General features: G+C 59.3%; 1 protein-coding gene across 1 annotated transcript in view; it reads left to right on the forward strand.

Annotated features, from left to right (window-relative positions):
• RORC (RAR related orphan receptor C) overlaps positions 1-12199 on the forward strand; it is a 66996-nt gene that overhangs the window by 282 nt on the left and 54515 nt on the right. The gene's annotated exons all lie outside the window — the stretch shown is intronic.

Below are 12199 nucleotides of genomic sequence, written 5' to 3' on the forward strand. Positions count from 1 at the left end.
TGGCGAGGGGGGAGCTGGGGGTATCGGGGCAGTTGGCGAGGGGGGAGCTGGGGGTATCGGGGCAGTTGGCGAGGGGGGAGCTGGGGGTATCGGGGCAGTTGGCGAGGGGGTATCGGGGGGTATCGGGGCAGCTGTCAGGAGGAAGCGGGGGTGGCAGTAAGGGGGTATGACTGGTGGGGGCAGTTAGCAAGGGGGAGAAGAGGGGGCCAGGGGGCATCATGGTGGCTGGCAGGGCTGCAGGGGAAGCTGGAGAGCAGCGGGCGTCCCTGGCAGGGCAGAGGCCCGTGGGCATTGTGGCTCCCAGCAGGTGTCAGCAGGGCACTGTGGGCATCGGTGGCAGCTGCCAGGGGAGGTGGGCCGAGCAGCGCTGCAGGCGTCACGCTGGTGGGTGCATGGGAGTGGGCAGAGGGGGCACTGGAAGGAGACTGGGACCAAGTCTGGCTGCGATGGATGGCTCGAAGGGATCGCCCTGCGTGCGCTTCCCAGCATGCCCAGGGACCCGGGGACAGGCTGACCCCTCTGCCGGGGGCACCTAGATGGGTGGGGGAAGTTTTTACCTTCTTGCCCCACTTTGTCCTGTCCCATTTTGTTGACTTAGCAACCTGGTCTCTGGCCCAGTGTTGTTTATTCTGCGTGCTGGGGCTTGGTTTTGCTTTGTTGCCGTGCCCCTCTGCTTTCCTGCCTGGTGCATTGGCAGTGGAGCTGTGCCAGCCAGGAACGTTCCCTGGGCGCTGCAGTGTACGTGTTCGTATGCAACATTACCCTCTGCCAACAGGGATCAGAACTGTGCAACTGTGTGTCATGCGCCCTATACTGCTTGGCCAGACAGGAGAGTCTCCTTTAGACAGGTGGTAGCGGGGCTCTGTGTCCTACCCCCTTGCTTAGGGAGGGAGGATGGCCTAGTGGATAAGACACTCTCCAATAGCAGGAGAGTTTAGTTCCATTCCTTCCCCACTCTGGGCCTCAGTTTCCCCATCTGCACAGTGGGGACAACGACTCTTCCTTGGTCTGGCCTGTTTACCTGTGATCTCTTTGGGACAGGGATGGTCTCTCAAAGGGGACCTGATCCCAGCTGGGACCCTCCTAGGTGCTGCCATAATCCATCTAATAAAGTTTCCCTTTGCCATGAGGTTCCAAGAGGTGTAAAGTCCCTGTGGATTTTTTTTTGTTAACAGTTCAGGTCTCTCTAGTTTGTGAGGTTCCCTCCCTCTTCTTTTCTCCCTGAGTTGTAAACAAAATCAGCTGCTTCTGTCCAGAACCTTCAGTAAGTGATTTGCACGGGAGCTGCGGCGCGGCGTTAAATCAGGGAGCGTCTGACCATAGGCTGTTTTCTGCGCTGGGAATACAGATCTCGTGGCGGCCTGTCCGGTTTCCGAGTTACTGTTCCTGGCTCCTCTGCCTCTTGGAGGGAAGCTTCTTAAATGCCTTCCGCGTGACTAGCCCCCCCACCTGGTGTCCTCGGGGGGCGTAGGGGCCAGCACGCTGCGGGGCCAGGGACGCCGGGCGGGGGGAACGGCTTGCAGAACTTTGCCTGATGCTTGCAAACTCCCTGCTGCCTGGCACCTGTGACAACAGATGCTTCCCCCGTGCAGAGGACAGAGCCAGGCCTGGGATAGGCAAGGGCCCTGCGAGGCGTTTTCCTTGGTGGCCTATTGCTTGACTCTGTGGTGCCTTTAGAAGGAGCTGTGAGGAGGGACCACAGGTCCCAGGCAGGTTTTACAGACGGCGCCACCCCGATCCCAGAAACCTGCTCCTGAGCTGGGGAAGGTCGGGGTGGAGGGATATCGCTGCGGCTGTTCGTTGCTAGGCGGGGGGTGACCAAACCTTGGCTGGGCTCTGAGTGAAACCCTGGAGAGGCAGAATGGCCTAGTGGTATGGCCCCGGCCATTTGGGTGACCTGGGTTCACTTCCCTGCTGTGAAACCGGGCAAGTCACTGAGCCTCTGTGCCTCAGTTTCCCCACTGAGTCAGTGCTCACAAGGCTAAAGTCAGTGCCGCTTCACGCTCCTTCATCCCCTTATGGACCTGCTTTAAGTGCTGGCAGCAGTGTTGTCTAGTGGCTAGATGTAGGGACACAGCTGTGGGACCCCCTTCCCGGAGCTGAGATGGGGGAGTGTGGTCAAAGGGCAGCGCGTTGGGACTCCTGGGCACTGGGCTCCTTTCCCAGCCTGGGAAGGGAGCGCGGTCTAGTGGTTGGAGCAGTGGACTGGGTTTTAGGAATCCTCAGTTCTGTTCCGAGCACTGGGATGGGGAGGGAGTTCTGGTGATTGGGTGTTAGGGCTTCTAGGTTCTGGGAGGGAAGGAGGGAGCTCCAGTGGATAGAATGGGGCGGAGACTGGAAGTCAGGACTCCTGGGTTCTATCTCTGGCCCTGTGAGAAAGGGTGACCTTATGGATAGAGCAAAGGGGGAGCTGGGGGGTCAGGACTCCTGGGTTCTTTTCCCCAACTCTTCCACTCTCTGTGGGGCTTGAGCAAGTTATCTCTCTGTGCCTCAGTTTACTACTTCCCTTTGTCGCTGTCCGGGAGGGTAGAGGCGTGTGTCATGAGGCTAAGTGAATGCTGGTGAAGTGCCCAGGGATCTCGGTACATGTGCTTGCCCCCAGGGCCCCAGGGCATTGGCTAATGCCGCCATGCAGGAGCAGCAGGTGGGTAGTGGTGGATGCACTGGGAGGCGCCGGGCTTATTGGCAGTGGCTGGCGTTGCCTAACACTGGCTGAGTTGCTGTCATGCAGACAAGGCTGTTGTTTTCCCTTTGGGGGGGTGTGTCTCCTTGGAAAGGGCCAGCGCTGGCCGTGGCGGTGCCCGCACACTGGGGAGGACTGGGGTGGAGGGATATTGCCGTAGCTGTTCAGTGCCCGGCCGGGGGGCCGAGCCCCAACTGGGACATGAACATGTTACTGGAGGGGCAGGATGGCCCAGTGGTTAGCACACTAGCCTAGGACTTGGTTTGATTCCAAAGACTCCCTGTGGGATCTGGGACTCGTCACTTAGTCGCTCTGTGCCTCAGTTTCTCCATCTGTACAATGAGGATAATACTCCAGCCTCACGTGGGGGCACTGAGGATAAATACGTTGAGATCGTGCGGTGCTCAAATACTATGTAATGGGAGACAGGTACGTGACCACGGATAGCTCCCGGCCAATGGGAGATTCAAGTAACCATGAAGCCCTGAGCCTAACGCCTCCCTTGTCCTCTCCCTCCGCAGGGCCCGGACCTCTCCTGGGGGCAGTGGAAAAGCCTGCCTCGCATCCCCCTTTGGTGGCTGGTCTGCTAATGCATAATAGCCTACTGCTGCCGGGGGATGGAGTTCCTCCTGCAGCCCCAGTGACAGAGGGGCCTGGGAGGCTGTGTCAGAGACCCTGGGTTCAAGCCGGGGTGGGTGGTGGAGGGACAAAGACCTTTTCCCATTGGGAGAACTGCACACCCTGGACGCTCTGATCTCCTCAGGGCAGAGGCTTTGGCGGCGTCTGGATGCCCTGAGCCCTTGGGGATCCCAGCAGATACCTGCGGACTAAGGTTCTGGCTGCCCAGAAATACAAAACCAAACCCATGGCAAGAGGCTCCCTTAAGATAGGTCTCAAAGGATCCTGGTTACTTTCCTAGGGTAGTGTCTGCAGCGCGAGAGAAATTAGCGTTAGCTGCTCTTGGATCCTTGGCTGGCTTCATTTACACAGAGGGAGGCAAAGGGTTAGAGCAGGGAGGATTGGGAGTCAGGTCACATTCTCGGCTCGGGGAGAGGAGTGGGGTCTAGTGGTTAGAGCAGGGTGGGGTTTGGGAGTCTGGAGTCCTGGGTTCTATTCCCAGCTCTTCTGCTGGCTTGCTATGAGACGCTGGGGCCGTGCCTCAGTTTCCCCATCTGTAGGAAGGGCATAACAATACTGGCCAAGCATACTTTACAAGCAGCATAACGCAACCTGGATGAAAGGCGCTGTAGCAACGTATTAATAACGCCGTGTTATACAAGAGCTAATTGATGTTGTGAGTAGCAGCGAGGACTGGTCAGCTGGCCGAGAGCATGTGCCAGGTGCAGTTACTGGCGAGGGTGTCTGTAACCACCTCTGGGATACACAGTGGCACATACCACTAGGGAATTTGCTAGGGAGGTGCCTGTGTTTTTCATCCCATGCAATACTCAGGGTGGGGTCAGCCCAGCACAGGAGGCTGGGCATTGCCCTCCCCTGGGATCGCCATTTTCCCAGGGCTTCATTTCAGCGGGGACCCCAGCATTTCCTAAGCCCTGGTGACTGATCCGTGCCCTCATCTCTGGAGCTCGGCTCCCAGCGTCGCCCTGGGAGGAACAGAGGACCCGGCTTTGGGCCGGGCCACAAAATTTGCAGCCAGGAAAGAGCCAATGTGGCTGATGCCAGCACGACTGAGTGGCTGGGGCGCTGACGTGGGGGACCTGGGTTCTGTTCCCCACGTAGGCAAGTTACTCCCCTCCGTGCCTCAGTTTCCCCTCCCACCCTCTGTCCGTTTAGACTGTCAGCTCTTCGGGACTGTCTCTTGCTCTGTGTCTGTACAGCGCCTGGTGCAGTGGGCCACGCTGGTGCTACCGTAATGCACCTAATAATGCTGTGGTGGAAACCGAGGGGTACCCCCAGCCCCGCTCGACGCTGGTTTTGATGGCTTGGTTCACAAACAGGGCCAGTGGGAGCGGCACCATCCCCTGCAAACTGCACGTGCTCACGCACCCCCCCACACTTTTATTTTTAACCAGGGGGATGTAAGCTAATTATGTTAATGCGCTGGCTGTGGCGCGGGGCAAAGCCGGCTCATGGCGCTCGACGCTGCCTGCTGCATAATCCCATGGTAATCCCCACCCAAGGGTCGCCCCCATTTCAGCAGCTAGGGCCTGGCTGAGGTGGGAGACCCAGGCAGCACCAGGGACTCGATCCTGCCAAGTGCGGCGCTCCCCCAATCGATGGAGGGCATTTGGCAGGATTGGGCCCGTCTGCACGGCTCCCCCTTTGCCAGGAGAGAGCCGCCCACCGGGCGAGATGGGCCCCTGCTCCGCTCCAGCCTTGCCGGCAGCTGCTGAGTGTCTGCACCCCTCTCTCCATCCCTTCTAGTCAATCCAGATTTGGCCAGCGTCGCTAGCGATGACCAGCCCCACCGGGACTGCGCCGGCCCTGCTCAGCCAGGTGCCTTGTCCGAGGCGCCCCGGGCTAGCGAACGTGGGGTGAGCTGTGTCCCCAGCCTGCTGCTGCAGCACGGCCCGTGCCGCCTTCGGAGCGCCTCTTCCACCTTTCTAGGCTTTGCGCCTTCTTTAATTGGTGTGAAACTGCGCCCGAGCGGCCCACACCCACTGGGCGGCCTGTTGCAATCAGCGTGTGGGCGCCTCTGGCAGACGGAGCTCTTTGTTTTCCTTCGTGCGAGGGGGACATCCTCCTCCGGCCTTTCCAGCCCCCCAGCTGCAGGGGCAAGGGGCTTCTGCATTAGCCCAGCACCCGGGCTGGGCCCCGGCATCAGACTCAGGACATCTGGAAAGGGCGGAGACCAGCTCCTTCCATCTTTCAGGCCCAAGAAGCCCGTGGTGCCTTTGTCTCACAGAGAGGGGAGCCGCAAATAACCTGGCATCACTGGGGGCTGAGATGGAGAGATGGCACCCCCTCGCGTGCATGGGTGCAGTTCACAGTGGAGAACTCCAGGGGGCGTTTAGGAGAGGTGGCAGCAGTGGGATAGCGGCTCATAAACTATCGGAGCGAGTTAAAATAAAGAATCTGGTGTAATCAAAGAGGTTCTTCACGTGGGGTGGGGGTTGCTAAAGGTGGCAGGGCACCACGCAGCCTGGGGTCCCAGTATGGCAATGGGGGCCCCAGCGTGGAAGGAGGTCGAGCACCTGTTGGCGTCGTGCCCAGAGATCTCACCATGCCGGTACGACAGGCCGCGATCTGACCCTCTATGCAGACGCTGCTTTGGCCGCTCCTAGTATGGGATGCCGATGCTTTGCTTCTCGCTCCCTTTAGCCTCGTCTCGCTCAGTTATCTGGGACTCCGCTCGTGCTAGGGGCTGTACAAGCCTGGGCCAAAGGGCTGGTCCCTGCCCCAAGGAATGAAGGGTCCCTCCGTCAGATCTAGGCCTCCCTGCGAGCCAGTGGGAGCCCTCCCATCCGTTCCCATGGGAGTCGCTCTTGTTGGGGCTGGATTAGATGGATTTGTGCCCCCTCCCGTGCTGGCTAGTCTCTGTCCTGCCCATACAGTCTCCTCCCCACATCTGCCCCCTGGCCCCTTGCCTGTAGGGCTAGTGAATAGCAGCCAAGGGGGAGAATTCACAAGTCACAGGCCAGCGAGGGCAGAGGAGCCTTCAGCCGAGTCTCGGAGCGACGTGGGGTTTTGGAGAGGGGAGTTGGATGCGGAGGAGAAGGCTCTCACGCCCCACAGCGACGGGCTGGCGAAAGTGGCCGGCGTTGGGGTGGGGGGTGGGGAGGAGAGACTGGCAGGGTGCTTGGGAGCTGGATCCTGCAATGCTGGGGGGGCAGCGGGTGGGTGGGTGCTGTGCGTGGCACAGGAGCGTGGAGTGGTTGGCAGGTGCTGTCCTTGGTGAGGGCTTCTGGGCAATTGCTGGGCATGGCATGGGCTCGGCATAGGGGCATGGTGAATGCCACGTGGGGCAAAGGCCAGCAGGCAGGTGCTGAGCTGTGCTGGGCATGGGCTGATGGGCAGGTGCCGTGGGGGCACAGACGCTGGCAGGAATGTGAGCTGGCAAGTGGGAGCTGTGGGTGCTGTGCATGGCATGGGTGCTGCTTGGGGGCAGGGTGTGTAGTTGCTGCATGGGGTGTGATTTGCTGCTGCGTGGGGTGCAGGCTGGCAGGCGGGTGCTGTGTGGAGGGCTGGCGGACAGTTGCTGTATGGGGTGCGGGCTGGTGAACGTAAGAACGGCCACACTGGGTCAGAGTAATGGCCCATCTAGCCAGTGTCCTGTCTTCTGACCATAGCCAATGCCAGGTGCTTCAGAGGGAATGAACAGAACAGGGCGATTATTGGGTGATCCATCTCCTGTCGTCCAGTCCCAGCTTCTGGCATTCAGAGGTTTAGGGACAACCAGAGCATGGAGTTGCCTCCCTGACCATCTTGGCTAATAGCCATTGATGGACCTATCCTTCAGGAACTTGTCAAGTTCCTTTTTGAACCTAGTTACACTTTTGGCCTTCACAACATCCCCTGGCGGTGAGTTCCACAGGTTGACTGTGCATTGCGTGAAGAAGTGCTTCTTTACGTTAGTTTAAAATCTGCTGCCTGTTAATTTCATTGTCTGACCCCTGGTTCTTGTGTTATGTGAAGGGGGAAATAACACCTCCCTAGTCACTTTCTCCGCACCGGTCATGATTTTATAGACCTGTCCTATCCCCCCTTAGTCGTCTCTTTCCCAAGCCAAACAGCCCCAGTCGTTTTAATCTCCCCTCCTATGGAGGCTGTTTCATCCCCCTAATCATTTTTGTTGCCCTTCTCTGCACCTTTTCCAATTCTAATAAATCTTTTTTTTTGGGGGGGGGGGGGTGGCCAGAACTGCCCGCAGTATTGCAGGTGTGGGCGGACCATGCCTTTGGATAGTGGCGTTATGAGATCTTCTCTCTTGGTGCCGTGCTGTGTGGGGGATGGGCTGGCAGGTGGGCGCTGCGTGGGTTCACTTGCTGCGCTGGCACTGCGTGGAAGGCAAGCGCTGCGCGGGGAGCGGTGCAGGCCGATGGGCAGGGACTGGTGACGGGCGTGGTCCTGGCAAGTAGAGAGGCTCGCGCGGCGCCAGGGAACCCCGCAGAGATCCGCTGGGGTCAGGGTCTTCCTGCTGCCGGCTGGGATCACGTCTCCATTGGCGCTGGCCCGCCGGAGGAGCCCGGTGCCCAAGCTGCCCCGGCCGGGCTATGTCGCCAGGAGGCTGCTGGGGAGCGGGGCGGAATGCAGCTGCCAGCTGGGGACTAGCACTCCAGAAGCTGAGCTCTGTACCATCAGCAGCTGGGCATGCTCTCCTTCCCTGCTGCACAGACACTGCCCGCCCCTCCCCGCCCCCACCCCTCAGCTCTGCCCCGCTTCCCCCATCCCACCCTCGCCTGCTCCCACAATGCCCTTTGCCACCCCTGAGCCACCTTCCGTGGGTCCCCTGCCCTGGGGGCTTTGTCCACTCCCCACCCTCAGATCCAGCTGTGCTGGGCCAAATGCCTCCCTGGGGATTTCAATTGCATTGCCTCAGAGTCAGGTTTGGCAAGCAGGGGAGTGGGGTCTAGTGGTTAGAGGGGGATGGGGGTCCTGGGAGTCAGGACTCCTGGGTCCTATTCTCAGCACTAGGAGGGGATTAGGGTCTAAGGGGTTAAATGAAGGAGGGCTAGAGGGGGGGTCGTCAGAACTCCTGGGTCCCATTCTCACCTCTTGGAGAATATATGGTCTAGGGGTTAGAGCAGGGGGAATGGGAGCCAGGACTCCTGGGTCCTATTCCCAGCTCTGCCACTGATTTGCAGAGTAATGCAGGGGAAATCATGTCTGTCTGTCCCTCAGTCTCCCCTTCTGTAGAACAGAGCAGCGTTTAGCTTAGATTCATAAATTCCGAGGCCAGCAGGGACCTGGAGCTGTGACCATCTCATCTGACCTCCTGAATGATAACCAGCCTGAGACCTGCCCTGAATGAATTCCTCTTTGAACTAGAGCAGAGCTTTTAGAAAAGCAGCCAGTTTCCATCTAAAGCCAGGGGACCCTGGCAGGTTAATTTCTCTTTGTAAAGGACTTGTTAAACCCTTGGCTGTGTAACTACTGGGCATTTCCCCCTGGGGAGCAGATAAATGTGTGTATGATCATGTGGGGAGAGGGGTCCCTGCTTGCCAGCTTGTAACCCGCCGTGCGGGGCCGTTCCAGCCCTGTTTGCTTTGCACTGAGAGGCTCTTTGTGCCAGGGGGCTGTCGCTTCATCCAGCTGAAATAACAGCCAGCTCTGGGGTGGGACCCGGTCGCTCTTTAACAGCCCACAGCAACAGGCCAGGGAAGCAAAGATCCAGTCAGACCAGCAGGGGCGGCTTGGGGAATGAGGGTGGTGCTGGCTTTGGAGAGTCGCCCAGCGCGGTGTCCTGGCGGGGCGCCGGCCGTTTGGGGAACAGGGAGGCTGTGATGTTCCCAACGAGGAGCAGCTGAGTCAGCGCCATGGAATGCCGGGAAGGCTGCCATGGAAATGTTGGCTGTAAAAGCCCCGGCGGGCTGTGGCGGCACCTAATAGCACCTCTTTCCTCCTGAGCCAAGTGCAGGAGCTACTGGCGGGTGCCGTACGGGTGGCAAGCAAAGCAGGGGCTGTTTCGGGGAAAGGGCAGCCCCCGCGTCTGTCCCGCTCCACCCTCCCCGGGCACCTGCCCCCCCTGGGAATTTACAGCGCTGGATAATGTTAGGGATTGCGGCCTCACGGGTCCATACTTTAATGCCCATTTCACAGAAAAGGAAACAGAGAAACAGGGAGGGGGGGTTGAGGGGGTGGAGCTGAGAATAGAACTCAGGAGTCCTGGCTCCCAGTCCCCAGCTGTAACCACTAGGCCTCACTCCCCACCCAGATCTGAGAGGAGAAGCCAAGAGTCCTGACACCTGGTCCCTCCTACAGCTGGGATCTGGGAGTCCTGGCTCCCTCTGGGTCCTGTCTGCAGTCCAGGGATGGAGCATACCCCGGTCTCAGGCACAGGGGCCAGGCGTCAAGGCGCAAGTGTTCTAGTTCTGCCTCTGCCACTCAAGTCGCTCTATTATTCTGTGCCTCAGTTTCCCCATCGGTGACCAGACGGGGGCTGTTTTCCCATATTCCTGGGGGGGATTGTGAGATTCGCAGAGTTCCTGTCTGTCAAAGTCTGGTTCACCCTCCATCAAATGATGGGGTAGGAAGGCAGAATGCCGTCGTCAGACCTGTCCCATCGCGGGTGAGTCTAGGGGGCGGGATGGGCTCCAAGAGGGGACGTTGTGGGTGGAAGATTTCACCCCAGGAAGGGATCGGTGCTGAGTGCAATCCCATGCGGGGGTTCAAGGCGTCACGTGTTGCTTGAGCATTTCACAGTGGGGGTTTGGAACAGAGTGTCCCTGCTGCAGAGCAGATCTGCATTATTCCCTGCGGAGACCAGCCCTTTGCCCTCAGCAGGGAGCATCTCCTGCCCTGGCTGGATGCGCTGGGAACCTGCGCTTTCCTTGCATTGTAAATCAAACCAGACGTCTCCCCCTGCCCCTTTTGCAACCAGGCCTTTAGCCCCTTCCCTCTCGCCGGCTTGCACGGCCCTGAGCCGCCCGGCTTGGGGAGAAAGGGGAGCTATTTGTAAAGGGATTTTTGCCGTGAGCTGCTTTGTGACGCCTGGCGAAAACCTTTCTACTTTCGTCCCTCTCGCTTGGCAGCAGGGGATTAACCCGGAGAAAGGAAAGGAGTTTACTGGGCGGATAAGTTTTCTCCACTCCTCCCCCCCTCCTGTCCCCCATCCGCTCCTGCAGGTGGGAGATTATTGCATTGACGTAAGGGAAGCAGGAGGTTAGTGATGGCTAAGCAGTATCCTTTCCCAGGTTGCCTGCCTCTCTCCGGAGCCCCGATCGAAGAGCGTCGGAGCCGCGCTCACATCCAGAACTGGCTGCCGAAGGACGAGACTTTAGGCTAATGCCGAGAGCATCCAGTGGGGTCATCTCCCCGGGAGAGCCCCGTCGCCTGAGATGTTGGCTGCTAGACGGGCTTGGGGAAGGGCTCTATGCTGCTCCCCAGGGCGCGGGGGACACGGTCATGCCTAGATGGGAGGCCCTGCCTCGGAGAGCTCACCATCCAAGCATGAGGGTCACGATCTCCATGTTACAGACGGGGAAACTGAGGCTTGGGGGGATGAAGCGATTGGCCAAAGGGAGTGCGCAGCAGAGCCAGGAATCGAAGCCGAATCGCCCCCGAGCTGTAACCCCAACACCCCATATCCCTTTCTGTCGGCAATATGCCTGGGTCCCTGGGGAGCCGGGTCTCCATCCCAGCATCCCCTTCTCAAACCAGGCAGGGCCTAGGGTGGTCATTTATCCCTGGCTGTAATTTCACCACCTGCTCCTAATACCCCTTTGCTCCAGGGCGCAGAGCTGGTGACTGGGACCTTGTATTGTCGCTTGGCCTTCCCAGAAGCCCTCAGCAAGGCGGCTGCTGCACAGCTGGGCTGTGTCATTGCAAACATCTGGGCCGTGGGACCGCACCACCCCAGCCCCACCCCTCCCTGGGCAGCCCAGACGCAGCAGCCAGCCCTAGGAAGCCAGAATCCAGCCTGTGGCAGTGGGGTGGGGAGTGTGTTGGGGGGGGGCAGGGTGTTGTCATGCCAACTGGCGCGTGGTGTTAGCAGCTCCCCAGTAATTTCACTACAGGGCTTTTAGTTAGTTAGGTTTTTTTTCCCTCCTTGATGTTGGCAGGAATTTGCAGCAGAGCCCGGGGAAGGGTTGAGCGGGAGGCGGCTGCGTCTGGCCTGGCAGAGCCATGCAGTGGGCTCAGTCGGGGGTCAGGCTTACACCCCGCTGCGCACGGTGAACAGCAGGCTTCAGCCTGAAGACCCTCGGCCCACGATCCCAGCCCAGGGTTCTCCACACAGCTCTGCCGGTGTCCCTCAATCCTGCTCCCCAGCCCTGGGACCCCACCCCCCTGCTCTGCCAGCCCCCTGCTATTCCAGACCTGCCCATGCACCACAATCTCCTCTGCTGTTCCTGCCCTAATCTCAGTTCGGCTCCTGCTGTGCTATAGGAGGGAAGCAGCCACTAGTGGGTAGAGCAGAGGGGGGGGTTGGAGGCAGGACTCCTGGGTTCCCACGCCGCCGTTGACTCCGTACAAATAGGGTGACCAGATGTCCCGATTTTATAGGGACTGTCCCGATTTTGGGGTCTTTCTTATATAGAATCCTATTACCTCCCCCCCACCCCCCGTCCCGATTTTTCATACTTGCTGTCTGGTCACCCTACGTACAAATATATGATACTGGGCAAGGCACTCCCTCGCTCTGCCCAGCTGTGATGTGGGGTGAGGTTCCCATTTGAAAAGCTCCCAGTTATTCCGGCCGGTTTCTCAGCTCGCTGGCGGTCGCCCTGGTGCGAATGACGACTGTTCGATGGATGGTGTCTGAGATGTGGACACGCACTTTTGGCAGTGCGAAATCCCCGCCATCCATCCCAATTTACCCTCCTGCGTTGCAGCTAACGCTACATCTGGGCTTAGGTCTCCAAGGGTGAAAACTGTGATCTTTCCGTTGCCTGTCTT

The sequence above is a fragment of the Terrapene carolina genome, unplaced genomic scaffold, assembly GCF_002925995.2.
Source record: "Terrapene carolina triunguis isolate 2854851 unplaced genomic scaffold, T_m_triunguis-2.0 Scaffold227, whole genome shotgun sequence".
Classification (NCBI taxonomy): Eukaryota; Metazoa; Chordata; order Testudines; family Emydidae; genus Terrapene; species Terrapene triunguis.